The sequence below is a fragment of the Harpia harpyja genome, chromosome 10, assembly GCF_026419915.1.
Source record: "Harpia harpyja isolate bHarHar1 chromosome 10, bHarHar1 primary haplotype, whole genome shotgun sequence".
NCBI lineage: Eukaryota > Metazoa > Chordata > Aves > Accipitriformes > Accipitridae > Harpia > Harpia harpyja.
In genome coordinates this window covers 39554431-39573375 of record NC_068949.1, presented here as the reverse complement: position 1 = coordinate 39573375, position 18945 = coordinate 39554431, and the positions used below count along the sequence as shown (strand labels likewise).

Here is an 18945-nt window from a genome sequence, read left to right as displayed (position 1 = left end):
TAAGCAGCATTTATATAAGGCAGACTGTTATGCTGTGCAGTTAACATCTTCAGCAGTGATGGAATAAGCAAGCAGCTGGGTCATGGAGTCCAGGGAAAATCTCAATTTGGATAAGAAATTGCCACAACTAATTTTAGCTCTACACTGCCACAGTCCCTTACTCTTTCATGAACGAGGCAATCTTCGTCTAATACAGCATGGCATTCACATCTCATAGGATACATAATGATGTTGATACCATAAAAAATTTTGTGTCTCTATCTACAGCTGTTAGTGATGCTGCAGCGTGTAAATTCTCAGGTGGATGATATAGGCAAATTGCAGCCTTCCCCCAAATAAAAGCGAGGGCCAGATGCAACTTTGCCGATCAATGGACTCTGTCAGTTGCTGGAGAGCAACACAGAAGCGTTGGGCTTGACTGGAGTGTCCATATCAGCAGGGAGTTTTGCGCTGGGCTCTTGAAATGAAGGTACGTAACATCCTGACCTGTGCTGATCAGTGCAATGTATCAGAAGTCGGACAAGGCAGCGAGTGTCCCCGCTTTAGGCACAGCGTGCGCTAATGTCTGTGCTGAGCACCAGCACGGTGCGACTCCAGAGCGAGCTGAAGACCGATGTAGGTATCGGCACCGGGCCTAATGCTGACCTGCTGTACAGGGATGAGTTTCAGGATGAAATGGTAGCCTTGATGGCCACTACTGGGATTCAGGCAAAGAGCATTTACTGATTGAATGGGCTGGCATTAGGCATGTATACAAATTTATACCAGTAATGGTTGCAAGATCAGGCACATATTATTTTGTGAAAAGAAGTAGGTGACATACTGAGATATGCCTCCCAGATGTAGAAGACAGACAAGCATAGCCCTAGCACATGAGAAAACCTGCCTCCTCTACAAACCACTTACCCTTAGCGAGCCCTTTATCACATTGTCAAAATCAGCACCAGCTTGAGCTTTCTGATATCAATATAACATTAATGTGTCTTGGGTCAACATTACCTATTAAAGAGTGGAGAGGAATTTCAGAACTCCCCAAGACATAAGCACACTGAAAAGCCAATTGAATCCCCAAATATGCTTTTCCTCAAAACTAACAGGTGTACTTTTCTTTCTCTTATTTCTAATTGAACTTCTTGGCATTCTAGTCAATGCTCCGTAGTATATTTTGGAAAACAATAAATCCTGGTAACATGAGACCTCGCTACAGTATTTCACTGTTAAATCTTTGCTGAGATTTGGGAAGAGTGTACCAGGGTTATGTGTGCTGAATTATGGGGTGTGTGGATGAATGATTTTTCCCCCTTCGCTTCTTCCATCACAGAATCAGCACATAGTGAAAAATCTCCGATGAGTCAGATTTGTACTGTGTCTGCCTTTGAATGCTCTAGGACACAATGTATTTCAAATATATTTTAATCTTTCTTTGAAAGTAAATTATTATTTGCAAGTAGAGAACACTGATGTTTTATTTTATAGGGCTAATCAATGTTTGATTTTCTTCAAAATGTAATTTTGATGATAGTGTGTTTTCTCCTTAAAAGCAAGTATTTTCATAGAAAAATAATTTTAGTTCAATTCCCAAAGAAAACCTGAAGTCTTTCTTGTAAAAAAGTTCTGTTTACAATTTAAAACTACTTTCCTAATTTCATACACAATTCTTGCAAAGCAAAAATATTCTCTGAAACATTTTTTCATTTAAAAAATCCTCTCCATTTTCACTGGAAATGTTTGGGGAAAAAACCCCACTTTTGAAAATTTAATTAAAATCTTTGTGTTTAACATACTTGTTTGTTTTACACCCAAATACTTTTCTGTTTAATTATTATATCATTGTTACTGTGACTTCCTGGAAAACAATCAGGATATTTCTGATACAATTAACAATTTGGTATTCAGGAACTGACTGAAATTGTCTGAAATGACAGGTTGATGAGAAACATTTTGAAGAAACAAAACAAAACAAAACAAAACTTGGGAAGTTTCAAAATCTCATATATACTCTTAAAGACCTATTGAGGCATTTTTATATGATAGTGGGTTAACCATCATTGAGGTCTTAATCTCACAAAGGCATAATGAGACAGCAAAGAGTTATCCAAGACTCTGCATTAACAATGATTAAAAACTGTGAAATTGTATTTAATAGTTTATAGTCTAAATTTTAACTATAAGATCATGAACAATAATTCTTTTTGATTATTTTTTCCAAATTAACATCACTATTCTTCAAGGACCAGAGAAGCATAACTCTAATGATTTTCCTCTCTATTTCTGAGAATATTGTTATGCTGCTTTAACAGAATGTCCTAAATGAACGTAACTCTTTCCGTCACAGACTTTAAACACTGCCCAAACTTTTTACCCCAAGCTGACCTGCAAGATCAACTGTAAGCTTTTATTCCTCTAAAAGGCTTTATGATGTCAAGAACAGCACCAATAATAATATGTTGGGTTTGTTTTACCCTAAGCATTTTTGGCCATTTACAGGGTCCTTCAAGTTCAGCCGTTAACACTGGAGCTTGATCACAGCATGGTTATTAAAATGTAACGCTACTGGGAAAATAGCACACATTCTTTCCAAACCTGTCCCCCATATCTTAGTTTCACATATTCACTGACATTTGATGTAAAAATTAGGATATATATAAAAGCTTCAATTTTGCCTTTATTCTTCAAAGTTATACAAAAAGTGCATGGTCCAGAAGACTAGTTGCCAGCTTTAATATAAAGAAGGATACTACAGAAACTGAGAACTAGTTATGGCAGATACCCTGTCAAAGGAATGATTTATAATCTGGAAATACAAGCAGTAAGAGAGGCCCACCAGCTAGTCCTGTATCATCTGAAGCAATCAAATCCGGCAAATATAAAGCAATTTAGTATTACCATTTCCAAGTGCTCCCCACAATAAGGACTCTTGTATGCCAAAGTTTAATATTCAGAGCAGAAACCACAAACTCTAACAGCCACTTCTGGTCAAGATAGCTAATAACAGTTCCCAGGCAATGGCATAGTTGTAATAGTATTGCACAAAGCAGCTGGGGATTTACTTATATGTCAGCTTGTACATCTGAGAACTAGAAAACGATGGTCGGTCAGACATCCATTTGCTTTATATATTGATATAATTTCATCAGAATTTATGATGTGGGAATTATTGCACTGGCAAGAAATGTAATCTAACCTTCATCTCGCACAATGTAGTACCGATATTATGTTTTTGAGAGAAATATACTGACTTGTTGAATCAGATTACTCCAAGTGCATTCCTAATGGATTTCAATATTCCCTTGTACAAACCAATGCTATTTGCTTTGTATTTATTACATTTTTAAAAAAATATATACAGAAGATAAAACCTCTTCTGACACCATATATTCTTTCATTTTGCAAACTACAAACATACATTTGTTCATTAATTTTAATGTCTAAAATTTTCCCTGGGTAACAGTCACTGAATTTACTCAACTACCTATAGTTCAACTACACACTTTAAATGTATAGAGAATTTTGAGTCTATTGACAACTGTATGCTTTTCTCCTTCCTCTCCTGGATTAGACATCTTGTCCTTGCATATCTGTGAGGATCACATGGTATAATTATTTGTGCTGGGATATTCCCAAATGCTAGGGTATGCCAGTGGTAGTAGGTGATATATTTTGGATATTCTTTATTATGGCACTTCTAATGTACCAGAACTCCAGGGAATTTCATCAAGAGATAAAACTTGGATCAGTCCTGAGGCTGCTTTATATCATGAGTAGTCAAGAATGAGGCAAATAATAATAGTAACAAAGATTTATATAAAAAGAGAGGGAGTGATTTTGAGAGCCAGTCCCCCCAAACAGCTCTGAAAAGACCTTAAAAACCCCATGAACTCCAGTCCCTGTCCTACAGTTGGATTATCCCCAAGAAAGGTAACTTTTTTCAAACACATCCATATCATGAATGTGCCCACTGCTAAGCCATCTTCTCCCAAGCTCTCATTTGCCAATAAAAAATACTGGCAAGTGCCCCAAAGGCGATTCATCTCTGCTGGTGCAACATCCAGCTTGGTGAACAGCATATGCTGGAGCTCTTGAGAGCCATGAAACACCTCCTGGGCAGGAAGCACTCTGAGCAAGTCAGGCCAGATGGAAATAGAAGTGCAAGAACAGAGCACACTACTCCTGCCAGCTCACTTCAGCACCACACTCACTCCTGTGTTAAGTCCCAAAAGAGGCAGGGATGCTCCATTGAAGTAAAGGGTGAAGCACTGGGATGCAAAACTGGAAACAAAGTTTTGAGGAAGTAGAGCAAGAAAACCTTCTCTTTTGGGGGTTGGAGCTTTATCCTCAGCTGTTACTCCATAATTCCTGTGCAGACAGTGAGGGAACAGTGAAGAGTGAACGAACACTGAAGGAGAAGGGCAGCGAATGTTCTCCCAGACAGGATGCCGCCTCATAGAATTACCTTTCTCCTCCCTCACAGTACACCACTTACACTCTGTCTTAATCAATAGCTACTGAGTGGAAATGATTCCTCTCCTACCCCATTTAGAGAGCTCCTCAGTCTTCTGACTCTTCAGCTAGCAGATTGTTTTATATTCCTGCTTCATTTTATTGTCCTTCCCTCCTGCTGTGGTGATCAGACAAGACAGAATAGGTTAGTATATCAATAGAAATGCAAACCGCTGTGCATAGTACGTAAATATTGATATTAGGAACAGGGAGACTGAATTAATACCTCCACACACTATTAGTTCCAGGGTACTCAGTCACGTCCAGGCAGTTCTATAAACAAATATATGAAGAAGAAACAAGACATTCAGACAAAGATCCTGTTCCTTACTGTTATTTATCCTTAAGCACAATTAGAATCAGAAGACAAAAACTAGACAATCCACCCACACTTGCTGGTGCATAGTGCTGGAAAGTGCATTTTAGTTGGAAATCCCCCTCCTTGTAAAGAGCATCATATTTTGTATGGTCTACTCAAGCCAAAGTTGTTTTTGCATTGACACTGGGTTATTTTTTAAGTGCCAGACAATATAAAACATTGTAATGTGAGAGCATTCATTACAGCATTTGTAAAAAATTCTCATTTTGAGATCAGAAGACTGCAGCCCACCTTGTGATTCTCCAGTTCCATTGCATTCATTCAGCTGATAGTGCCAGGGCTGATTTGGTGATTCATGATCTCCACACTGAGGAACTTCATGAGATGTAATGCTCATCAGAGTGCAGAACTGAAACAAAAATCAGATCACAGAGACGCCTGCCTTGCTTAGTTTCTTTGGAAAAAAAAACCCAACCAACAAACCAAAACCTTCGATAATGAAAATGAAGATTCAACAATCTCCCCAAGCAGCCTAATGTGTTGCTATTGTAGTTTTCCTGATGAATATAGCTATATAGGACATACAGCTGTACATTAAGTCCATTATTTCTAGAACAATCCAACATAGCCATGGAGAACACATGCTCCTTATACGGCTTAATTCCTTTTGCTGTACAGATTGTACTTGATAGCAAGTATGTATGCAAAAGGTAAGAGTGAGTTAGTGTCACCTATTATTGGGAATGTTGACTTGCTCAGAAATGATTGCTGTTTTGAAACAGGTATTTGGGAGAAACAGGTTTTCACTGTAATGTTTAGGAAAGACATATGCCAGTGATTTCTCCTGGATAGACTCATACTACATGACTGCTCTGTAGTCATTGCAGAACAACCACCCTAATGCCAGCTCTGGTTCTGTACAGAACAACCCTTTTTCCTAACTCCTAAAAAGAGCATATAGGGCATACGTGTGAGCACCCCACGTTGAGGGTTTCTATTGAACAGACATGCTATGCTAATGGATGAGACAAACGTATTCAGTTAGTGCTTTACCATTATTAAGTGGCAAAGCCATTATTGCAGAGGCAGAAGCTGTGAATGAGATGGGAGATGCTTGTAGGTACAGCATTCCCTGGGCACAGGTGGCAGTGCTTCAGAATAAATGTATGGTGTCTCCTGAGATGGTCATTACTGTTTCACTCACCTATTCATTTATCTTCCTTTGATGTTCATTAGAAAGCGGCATTATTTAATGATGCAGAAGCAATTGTAACGCATTGAGCTCTCCTAATGTTTGGTTGGGTAATTTCCTGCTTGCTTCACCACACAGGGTCTCCTCCTCTTTGCTCCTGAAATACACTTATGTAGCAAATATCACCATCTAGTACCAAGGAGCCTTGTTTTGATAAGATTTTCCCTGGAAGGAAAAGCTCTGCGTTATCAAGCCCACTTGCCTAAATCATGGCTAGTATTAAATACTGCACTTGGAAAAGGTTTCAGCCCAAAATGAAGGGAAAAAAATAATGGTAGAGTTTGAGCGTGCAGTCACGTGACTGCATCTGTCTGTGTTTTACAGAGGCAAGGTTGAGGTATTACCTAAAAGCTTTCATTTCAAAGCAGTGTAGTGAAGCCTGAAGGAGCACTATTTTAAAACAAATCAGTCAGCATTTTATTGGTGTCGGCCTAGCTTTGTACTAAACACTCAGATTAATGTTAAATCACAGCTCAGGAATTATTCATGAGATCTCATACAATGTAATTGCTGATTTTGGCATCAGTAGTCTGTATCCCTTTATTTCCTAGATTAGCTTCTCTTCCTGAACCACTGTATGTCATGCCAGAGACAATGACTTTATATGACATATTTAGGAAAGAGGGACCCACCTATTTTACATAAAACAACATCTGAGGAATGTACCCTTATTGCCGAGATGCCAGTCTGTGCTGACACATTCCTGCGAGAGGCAGAGCCTGCTGGGAGAGCAGGGAGCACAGCACTAAACGTCTGCTTTCAAACTGTTGACTGAATGGTTAGTTTTATTCCAAACCTTTATAAAAACTAATGAAATTACCCTTCACCTATCTTTGAGGATTAGCATTAATGCTCAGAACAAACTGCATGACTACTAATCTCTTAATGTCCCTAAAGATATGTACAAAATGAAATTTATAAATAATAAATGAAACCCAACTTTTCCTAGAAATACTAAGTCATCCTACTCTTTCCCTCTCTCTCTCTGAGAGTTGTGTGCTCTTGTGCGAGGTCGGGCTGATATAGGGACTTGCGGAAAGGCGCCTTTGAGTGTGGAAGTCAATGAGCTCCATGCTTTGGGCCTCCACCATTTTTTCCTCTAAAAATACTGCCTTTTCTTTCTACAGCAGCATGTTTAGATCTAAATATCTTCAACCTCTCCCCCTTCTCATTCCTTCATGCTCCAAATACCTGTATCACATGGGTGAGCAATGAGAGCAGGAATCCCTGAAGACGCGGAGTATTTCATGCTCAGGTGGCTACATCCTGTAGCTGCCAGAAAAGGAACACTACCACGCATGCCATTTCCTTACATCCAAATTTTCATGCAAACAAAACCCAGACTGAAAACCGGACTTAAATTCTCTGAGTTGATGAGAAGAAATTGTTAAAATTTATCAGAATTCATTGCAGGTACTACAAGCAAAAGAGTTTCCCAAGAGAGAAACCCAACTGTTGTTCTCTTAGTTGGAATGCAAACCCAGTATTTTTCTAAATGATGATACTGGAGGGATTAGTCACTCTGATTTTCCAGTGCTGTCAGTCCACCCACTGCTCTTCCACCCCTGCTTATAGAGACTCACACTTGCATACTTGAGGATTTTATTATCTACTTTTAAAGATGTGCTTTTTAGGCTGTAGAAAATTACAGATTTTGAATTTAATAGTTGAAGATTTCCCAGGAAAGCTGGTCTCTGACTTCCATCCCTGGGGTGTTTGTTTGCTCAACAAGCACACCTGAAATGTATTTATCGCAGTTGCACATAGAGTATAGCAGACACAGAAAATATATAAATAACTATTTCTGAAAGACTGTGGCAGCATCACTTTGAACTGATTGGAATGATACATTTTGAGACAGACCTGGATCTGCTGAAATTTGCTTACATTTTCAAGCCCCTATCATTGCAGGCCTGACACAGTCTTCCCAAGTGTTCTTCCCAGGTCATTAATTGATTTAAATTTTCTCTATTTCTAAGAAATCTTCACTCAAGGAAATGTTTCAGGCCAAGGACTTTGTCCTCTTCAAGGACTAACTCATGGAAGACTAAGATTCAAGCCCCAAAAGATACTTAGCTACCAAATTGCCTAAGACTCATGCACTTACTTTTTAATCACTGAGCCCTCACAGCAAAATTCAGAAATCTAAACTAGGCATTTAGGCTTCATGTCCAAAGCAGAAACAGAATTACATGCCCTGCGGAGGAAACTTACAAAACCAGTAAGCCAAGTGGTGTGCCTCTGGAGTTGGCAAAAGAGGCATAAGTTTATCCTAAATCTTTCCCTGTGCCAAGGGGGAATGACATTTTGACATGACTGTCAAAAAAAGTGATCCCATCATCACCTTATTTTCAGGAGGCTGCTCTAAGTAGGTGAGAGTAGGGTGTCACCATCATCTTGCTCCCTCTAAAATCAACAGCTGCCACTCCATTTGTGTGGATCTGGCTTGATATTTAGGTCTACTGGGTCAATTCTCTCAGATGACAAATGTGGAGAAACACCTAACCTATAGATCCCAGTTGAGCCTGGACATTAGATGAGGACTGGCAAAAATCAATATTCTATGCACGTAGTAAAGCAGAATTTTTTGAACACCGGCAACTGATATCACCTAGACACCCACAGGAGCTGATATTACTTACTTGGTTAGACAATAGTGGTATGATGATACAATGTTGTTTCACTCTTCAAGAAAATTTGGTTCCTTTGATTCTTCAAACATAACCATGGGATGAGACAATACTAGTGCTGCTGGTTCAGACCTAGGTTTCCAACAGAGCCTGTCCCAAAATCTCATTTGCTTTCAGCTGTATTTGGACACTTAACTTGAAGCCTCAGAAGCCTAAAACCCTGTTGAGTAGGGTTTGTATGAACTATTCTAAGCAAATTATATTTATTCATGATAGAAGAGCATACTTTGTGAATAACATTGTATGCTCATACAAAGTACATATATCAGAAAGTCATGAAACGTTTTTTAAAAATACTTCCCAAGCGATCATTACTGCTTGAAAGCCAAATAGTGATTTTGTTAAAATAAACCAGACCTATTTCTGAAAGTTGTAAGACTCCCATAGGTGTCAAGAGGAGCTTTAAGGACTCGGAAACCAGAAAAGCAACAGCACTTATTTTTATGCTCATAATTTTACAGTGGCCAAATGTACAGTTTCCTAACTTTACAAAAATGCATAAATTAATACTACAAAATAAAAATAGTATGATCCAAATTACCTCAAGGCTGAGAGACCATGTGCCTAATTTCAGCCCAATTTTCATGGCTGTGTTATCTGAGCCTGCATATTTATAATGGAACTACTGACAACCCTTTTTTCATAAGGAGACCCTCCTGCTTTAAGACCAATATAAATATAGTTGGACAAATTTGGTATGCAGGAAAACAAACATCAGTAAAGATTTTGATACACAGAATAATATAGAAATGACAACATATTTTTGACTCTGTACAAAGACATGCATTAATCTGCAAATGATTACATTTCTATCTGTGGCAGAATGGTAGTGTGGGGCATATGAATCTCACCTTCAAAAGATACTCTTTCGTTCTACAAAAAAATGCCGGCAAGCACAGGAAACTTCAATCAATGCCTTATATTCGAAAACTATGACACTGTCAAACTGGTGTCATTAAAGCTAACTAACCATATTAAACGAATATTAAAATATAGGTTTCTTTGCATAACATAATGAGTAAAACTGCTTTTAAGTTTTTCCCTATGCTTTGAGGTGTAGGTGGCATTTTCATTCCAAAACTTTGAAGTCAGAACAAAATGTACAGGTAGAGGGTACTAGATCAAATAATAATCAACTTCAAAAAGCATTTTGGCTGTTAGATGTCCCAAGGCTAATTTCCTCTAGACATTTTAAATGTAAATGTCTAAACTCATTTAAAAATTGTAAATTGGTCTAGGTTCAATCAAAAACCATCCTGACACAGAACAGGGAGACTGGGCTAATTGTCATTTGTTTGTCAAATGAATTCCATTTGGAAAGCAATGAAACCTCCAAGCTAATTCTTTTAAGGTGAGCTGGTAGTTGTATTATCAGTTAAATGCAGTAAAGTGGATAATCACATGATGATAATGAAAACTGAACCTATGTTAGCACTCAGGCTTAGTCTGCCACAGGGCATATAGTGATGGAACTTAAGTACTGTAATGTTCCATTGGGCACAATGGCACCAAGTCTGCTCTTTAGCCTTACAGACACTTTCTTTGCATTTTAAAAAACTTTATCAAAGCACCGTGGCAATGTAGAAAATGTCAAAGTGAAATGCACTGTAGGCAAATTGAGATTTCATTAAGTTTAAATTTATTGCTTTTGACTGATGTATTACCATGCTTGTTAAGAACCAGTAATTTGGAATATCTGCCTGCCTGGTAAAATAGCTTTGTCTCCTTGCGTAATACTTTATATGGACTTTGAAAGACCACAGTAATTCAAAAAAAGTGTGGGTTATTTTATTTTTCTAAAGAACAATTTCAAATATTTTGAGGTCCCTGACCTAGTGGATCAATAGACTTATGCATGCGTCCCAAGTGTGTTGTTGGTGCACTCAGTAGAAAATTACAGCACTAACATGTTATTTTTTTGCCTTGGTATAACATTGCACTCGCTGACAACAGAACCTTGGGAAGCACTTAACAATTCTACTTGTTCTGCCGCTCTCTGAACATTTATATTGGAAATAAATGAAAGTGTTTATGAGAGATAAGGAATCCAACAAACTGGTGGGAGACTGTGTGCAGATGCATACTTTTTTATATAAATATATATACACACACATAAATTGTGCGTATATGTGAGTTTGTGTATAGGTATATAAACAGACAAAGCAGAGATACAGCTGTATCTGTATCACGGCAGAACACATACAGGTATTCTCTGCATTGCACAATATATATGTTGTTTAGTTTGCAGGCTTCAGCTATGGCAAAAGCTACATTTGAGATGTTGACATAAAATCTCTTAATGTACTCTGGTGCTTTGCTCACCTTCAGGAAAGGATTGAATCAATAGTGTAGGACTAGCACAATTTCTGACTGATGAGGAAGGTTAGGCCTTCAGGAACAGATTACTGCCCTTGGAGAGAGACCTGGATCGAATTTACTATATTCCAGATATATTTATTTACACTAGGTGCCAGGGTTTTATGGCAGAAGTGACAAAGTTTGTGAAACCCAGGAATGCATTATCATGTTATCTGGTATCTTAGATGGACAGTCAATATGAACAGACTGTAGACACACCTGTCCCAGTATCCAGTTCACCAAGTAATGAAATGGAAACAATAAAAGTCTTTGAACAAACAACAGACATTTGAGTCTTTGGGTTTAAACAAGAGGATTGTAGAATTCAAATGGGTTTCCTCTAGTGCTGCCAAGGCAGCCATATCTGTATTGGTGCCAACGCCGAGAGTCACACAACAAAGCTCGACTTCTGTCTGCCCATGTGCTTTCATTCTGCACAGTATGGACACACATACTTCTTCCTGGGGTGGGAGCGAGGGGTGAGGGAAAGAAGCGAGTTTTAAATCACACCGGTTTTACCTACACTTGCAAGGAAACTTCCAGGTGAAAACCAAGGAGAAAGTGATGTGTGGGATTCTGTGAATTTAAACTGCATTTTGGTTTTGCCATTCAGAATTAACCTTCTGAAGATTAGGGCAGTCTGTGTGAATTAACTGAATTAAGACATAAACATTCATCACTGAAAACAATCTGCTTCCCTCCACCCCAGTATTCAGCTTCTCTCAAACACTCCCTGCCTGTGACTGCAGATTTACCAAAGCTGGACATGGCTGCATCTGCTGACCCACAGCCCAAATTCATCTAAGAGAGATTTTCAGCAGGGGCACTCACCCCTCTTTCCAGTGGAGGCCCCAAGTCTTCCCTCTTGTGCTCCGCCAAGGGACAGTGTGCCAAAGGGGTCACACAAGAGGGTCTTCTGTCACTGGCGATGCTCAGCCTGAGCAGGGGGCTCCCGGAGCCTGAAGAGATCCACGTGCGCTACGAAGTCCCAAGAGAAGAGTTTCCACCAAAGGTGGGTGCAAATCTCAAACCCTACTTAAAAATAAAGGCTTTCTAGTTTTGTTCTTGCACGTTGTACAAAGGCTGCGCCAACTTTCAATAAGAAGGGTGCAGAGTCAAAGTAGGAGCTAAGGTAAAGCTTTTTATTTGATAAAACATCTGGTTTTTTGCTTTAAGACACATACGTGCAGCTCCCTTTGAAGTCCAGAAGAGCTATACAAGCCTACACTTGAGGGCAGAATTTGGCCCAATGTGATAACACAGGAGCTTGTAATCTGAAAAAGGAGAGTATGTATTACATTTTAAAGAATTTGTGGGTTAACTCAAATTAGCTAGGAAAGACTAATGCCTCTGAATAATTCTCCCTCTCAACACACACTTCAGAACACTGTAAGAATTACAACTAAACCCCACCTTTCTGCTTTCTTTTAAGGCATTGGACAAAATTTGCATTTTGGAGTAAGCCACTAGCTGGAGCTAAAGACCTGTAGAGCAAATTCAGAGGAGAAAAGAAAGGAAGGGGAGAAATCCACAAGCATGAGGAGAAATCCAGACTTTTTAAGGCAGGCCTGGAACAGGTTTTTGATTGAGTTGTGGATACTGGCTGTCATCTGTTATAAGGACAGAAAGACCAGCCTACAAAATGAAAACATCCATATGTTTGAGTCGATGGCTAGCTGAACTAAACTGGAGTAAAGTGTGATATTTAACAGCAGAATGAATCAAAACAAACATATTGAAAAGAGCTTTTTAAAAGCACCCAAGGGAGCAGTGAAACAATGAAAGAAAGGAAAAGCTGAGATACTAAAGAAGTAATTAAAGGCAGAAATTAATTGTTAAGTAGTGTTTGGAATTAAAAGGGAATTACCTAGAAATACAGAAAGCACCTAACAAACTCTCTGACCCATTTAAGCACTGATATTGCAAAGGCTCTTCAATATGCAGTTGTTTAAACATCATCTGGGAAGATGCTTTCATGCGAGCTAAAGAAAAGATCTCTTTTTGTAGATAAAGATCAATTTATCTGTGGCAATCAGCTACAATATATCAGGTGGGAACTGAGCACTCCGTGGGTTTGAAGGGTCAAAGTAAAACAGAGAAACACAAAGAATGTTCTGCACATTCTCCAAATTCAGTGGCATATACACAGGATTTGATCTTCCCATGTAATGCATGGCACTGAGATGACTTCAGTGAAAATGACAATCACTCTGAATCATACAGCTGCAAGCAAAACGTATCGCAATCTTTCAAAACCTTTCAAAACATCACCAAATAAATGCCTAATGTGCCAAATGGGATGAAAAGGGCCAGCTTTCCCTGCAAGCTTCCATAGAGGAAAAACAGGAGTAAAATGCTACTAGGAAGACAACAAACATTCCTTAAGTTTCTACTTGTGCCTTTTGTACGCTCAGTTGCAGCAGATACTGAGGCTGGCAGGCAGGACATTACATCTGGGGTAAGCATGTATATGTGTAAGTTGAATGCTTCCACAAGGGTTACACATGTCATGCTAGTATCATGCTGCCCTTGCCATGATTCAACAAAACACTTAAAGAAGAATGCAGATTTAAACACTTGCTTAAGAGCTTTCCTGGAGCTGGCTGATAACTGCTTGTTAGTCTCAAGCCAGGTATTGAATGTATGGCTTAGTTAGTATATGGAGGCATTTGTTTCCCACAGTAAATTCAGCTTCTGCAGGGTCACATATGTGTCACAGAAATGGCCTGTTAATTTCCCCGTCATGATGATTTTCCTAATTGAAATAAATCCTGTTCTTTGACCAACTGGTATTTACTAGATTCCTAGGCACAGTTTGCATAGGCAGCACTTACATCAGCAGCAAACGCAGCTCCCAGCTTTCGGCAGGTGCTAGTAAGAGATTCTGCTCTTTGACCAGTGGTGGCACGTTGTTTTGAACCAGCCATGTATGACTAGCTATTGTCATCCATCTGCTTTAAGGGATCAGTTTTGTTGCTGTCTCACTATAGAACTGACTTCAATAGTTTTTCTGTGTGTGTGATCCAGCCAGAGGCAACTCTCAGCTTTCCTGGGGTTGTATTTTATATTACATTCTCCTAAGGTTATGCCGTTCTGAAATTCTTAGAAGTAGATTTTTTTCCTTTTCTCCAAGGATAACAAAAAAAATCCCTAAAGCTGCAAAAGCACACCTTGAAATTAATGGTCTTGGTGGGTTTTACATACACAAGTATACCATAGCTATTTATTTCAGACACTGCATTCATAACATCTAATTATATTGAATGTGACATATTCTTTTAATAATTTTAATACGCAATTTAATAATGTTTTTATATATACTCTTTCTTGATTCATAGCACTAACTCCATTAAGCACAGATAGCTACTATACCTTGAACTGGACCTTTTTTTTCACTCTTTAAATTTAAACAGAGCTGCTTTCACATGTGAACATGAGACTTTCTTTCCTGACTCAGGATAGGATTTTTTTTAAAAAGCAGTTTCCACTCAACTACTTTCGCAAACCAATAGCCTGCAGACATTGTAAACAACTACGTTTTCTCAACAATACCGCAATTCTGACCATTTATACTTTTCTTTGAATTGTACAAAAAACTTTGAGTCAACACCACCTTCAGAACTCTTTTACAGCACTATGCCAAGTGTATTTACATGCTGCTCCATAGGATCCAGAGAGAAATTGCATTGTTTCACTGCTCTAGGCAGCATTGCAAATGAAGCTTTTATATTGATATACTTAATGATTCAGAAAAGTTTCTTTCTGGGTCACTTTGTGGTGTCTGTCATTAAGTTCTGAAAATCAAGACAGAGTAAGACATAAGAAACATAAAGAACTCTGTGTGTATTTATGTATGTTCTACTTGGACATGTGTTTGAAAAATTCAGCCAGGAAAAAGTACAATATTCCTGAAGTAGTGACTGCCTTTATGCTATTGCACACGTGCTTTAAAAAGTCCTGCATCAGCCTGAATTTAGAATGGAGCAAGGTTGACTCAGGCCTACTTGAGGCCAAAACCATATCTAGTAAGGAGATTTAAAAAGCTGAGCTGCAAGCTCAGAAATTTAGAGAGCAGGTAAGCTGAGAGGAAGGAGCCTTGTCTGCAAGACCAAGGAAAACACACAGTGACTCCATTTCCCTATGCCATCCTATGTACCCTTGCGCGAATTCAGAGTCCACGGGCAGTTGTAGTACACCTGATCCTAACACGCTTGTATATTATCCTAATATAGAATGTCCTCAAAAGGAGAGGCGCAATTCTTTTAAGCTCTCTCCTTGTGAATCTTGTCACACCGATACCACGGCCTCAGGACTCTTCAGAGTACGGATGGGAGATGACATGACAGTCCTTGGAGTACGGATGGGAGATGACATGACAGTCCTTGGAGTACGGATGGGAGATGACACGACAGAAGAGAGTTGTGCTGCACAGAAAAGCAGCATATCGTGCAAGAAAAGCAGGTGAGGGGCAAACCCGTAAGCGCGATGTTTGTTTTGGAGTGGAGAAGCAGCAGAGGATTCAAAGGCACCAGGCACAGCATGTAAAGGAACACTGAGGGCTGGCTGGCCGGCCGGGGAGTGCCTCTCGGTAATACCGTATCGCGTGTATCCGTAAGAAATCGCACCTATCATACAAAGACATTTGAGTCATTTACATAGCCTCATCAGCAGTGCGAAATGGCTCCTTGTGGAGTCAGACATTTGGAAACAGATAAAGCCCGTAAAGAATGCTTCTTTTCTCCCTAAGAGATTAATGTAGATGTGAACACATTAGCGCTGTTTAAGGGAGAGTATTCTCTTTGACAGATAACTGGGATTGGGAATATTAGATTACCAAATAATGGACCTTTTAAATTCTGTCATCATTACTTATCAGGTACATTAGTTTAAAACCTGCAATTTTGAACTTAGCATTATTGAGCTTTTGAAAGATTAAATTACTGAGCTTTTGTTTGTGAATGGCTCTGTGAAATTTCCTGAAAAGGATAGTCCTCGTCCTTCATTGTGTAAATGTGAATGCCAAATAACATACTTTATTGATATTTACAGACATACAAATGATAGGACTAATGCACCTTAATGTCTGTCTCCCTGAGTGAAAAGGCAGAGAGCGTTGTTAGATAATATGGTGCACTGTATCTCTTTTGTAAACCCGTTTGGAAGAGTTAGTCTTTATCTGCGACCCCCCCGCCCCGTTCCTTTCCTGAAAACCTTATTCTCACAAGTAGCTTCTCACAGGCAGGCTTGCAGTACAGGCTTCCTTCTAAGGGTCGCTTTCTTTTACTTATTAGGTAGATCAAAACCCACATAACTTCAAGGTACGGAGATAGCTTGCATGTATAGGGTGGCAAGAGAGCCATCCATGTCCAAAACATTAAAAAATTAACTATTTATAAGCACATCCACAATTGCATTAGATAGGGAGGATAAAGCCCCACATTCATTAGGTGACCAGAGGGTTTAGGAACAAAATACCCTGCTGTGCTGTTAAGACTCCTAGCTGCCTGTGAAGCATTTTTCTCAGTAGCTTCAGTAACAGGGTGATTCTGCAAGATCTGTTCTAACAGCCATCACAGGGTACTTGACCACTCTGATGATATAGGTACCATCCATACCCTGGACATGGCAATCTGTGACCTTCTTCCTCTTCCTCATACTGAACTGTGAGATTGAGTCTTCAAGTCAGGCTTTTCAAAGCTGAATGAGGAAGTTAATCTCACAAATCCCTTAGACATGTAATGCAAATTGGGCATTTTCCTTATGCCAACACCTTTGAAAACTCCCACTGAGTTTCTCAAAGTTGTTTGGTGAGAGCAAGACTTTTTTTTTTTTTCAAACTTTTCCAACTTTTTAAGAAGTCAATAGAGCAGTGAGCCAACGAATATGAAGAGTGATAAGCTGCAGCCATGAAATGCAAAAGGAACATGTTTGTGAGAATATATGTTTGTTTAATGAGGTAGGTTCAAATTATGCTCATAAAACAAAATCAGAGAAAAAGAAAAGATATACTGTAAATATCCCCGACTCTCCACTAGACCCCAAATGTAGGTACTGCCTATGCCCAAACAACTCAAAACACTTGGAAACAGTTTAAAATATATTTTGTTTTGGTTGTTCAGTTTTTATGTTTTGGGGTTTTTTGTTGTCTTTTTTTTTAAATTACCATGTTTTTTCTTGCCTCTGAGATAAAACCTGTTATATTTGGGAGCCAGACTTCAAATAGATGAATGTTCTGTATATGTTAAAAGAAAGAAAATTATTTCAAAACCAAAGTCTCTTCTTCTGAATGATGCTTTCTTCCCTCTTCCCTCACAAATGAAATTTACTTTCAATTCAGATGCAAAAAACTGGACATCTATTCAACATATCAATTCAGCTAACAGTGAGGAGCATACTCTAGCTACAATATTCATGAATTGCTTATCAGGCCAAGCTCAAAAGCCTTCCAAACTCTTGTTTGTTCTTAGGTGTCTTTGACACAGAGAGAAGCTTCATTGTTACACTTGGATACTTGTAAGACTTGCAAAGTGTCACACAATCATCAAAAAAGCAACCAGGTTAGTCATAAAAAATTAGTTTCATTCTCTCCTCAAAATGTTATTACTCGTTAGCACTGATTGAAAGAGGGAAGGATCAAAATAATATACTTGCACTTATTTCTAATTTAGAGCAATTATGTTGAATTTCACCTAAATTGCTCCAAGTTTGAGTCACATAAAAAAAGACATTCTTTTCTATAGATTTAAACTGCATTAGCTATTTATTGGGCTCCTAAATCACTGACTGTCTATCACTCTGTACTGGTACATTTTAAAATATATTAAGCATGTGCAAACAAAGGAAGAAATAATCAAACCAAAATGAGTATACTGATTTATCGGCCACAAATTAACAAAGCTATTGATAAGAAGAACACTAGATTATGAGGCTGGAGACATGAATGCCTCATTTTTCTGTATGTCTTAAGGGTTATGGGTGCTTTAACAGATTTGTGCAAATTGAAATGAGTCAATATGGCTCACTGCAGCCAAGGCTAACATCTGCTTTTGTATTTGGGGAGCAACGTGACTTGGAGACCCACAAATGCTTTTTCTTGCCTTTGCAAGCTTTTTTCATTATGCTAAAAGCTCATTACCATTTTAATTTCTAGATCATGATTCTCATTAATTGCTACTAAAAAAAAAAAGCTTAAGGTTTGAGCTGTGTGTAGTGCTAGAGCTTGCATGACCATCAAGATGGGTTCTTTCCACAGTGTATGGGAAAGTACTCAATGGCTCAGCTGATTAGAGTATACTGGACTATACAGAACCCCAAGATAAGGGTGATAAAACTAATTCCTCTCTGAGCAGTTGTTCACGAGGATTTTTGCACCTTTCTCTAGAGACACAGTTAGAAATGGATCCTAAGATCCATCACAAGTTCGTAAGATCAGTAAGCTGAAACCAGTTTTCTCTGGTATCCTCCTTAGAGGGATAAGGTCTCAGTCCCACTGGTGGTGAATGTCTTCAACTTACAAGCAAGCAGAACTGTTTGAAATGAAACCTTTTCTGTTCAAGATGAATGGGAAAATATGCAAACTCCTCAACATGATCTTGTTCAAATTTAGAGAAACCTCTTTAAAGAGCACATGCTTGTAATCATCCTACTTCTACCATCCCAGAACAGGTTTTTAAGCATTTCAAGCAATATTCTGTTGTCATGTACAATGTGACAAACAGCCAGTACCATTTACACAGGCTAAAAGACAAGATCGTCTCCTACCCAATGGGATTTCACAATACTCTAGTGAAAATGCAAAAGTAAGGAAAGCCAGCTTTTCATTGCTG

At 38.7% G+C, this 18945-nt stretch overlaps 1 long non-coding RNA gene across 1 annotated transcript; it reads right to left on the bottom strand.

The window, feature by feature from the left end:
• Nucleotides 1-4459: 4459 nt before the first annotated feature.
• LOC128146869 (uncharacterized) lies at nucleotides 4460-6148 on the bottom strand. The gene is made up of 3 exons (XR_008236874.1): nucleotides 6024-6148; nucleotides 4727-4773; nucleotides 4460-4618 (listed from the first exon to the last, which is right to left on the bottom strand). It is a non-coding gene; the product is annotated as an uncharacterized LOC128146869 (long non-coding RNA).
• Nucleotides 6149-18945: the final 12797 nt, after the last annotated feature.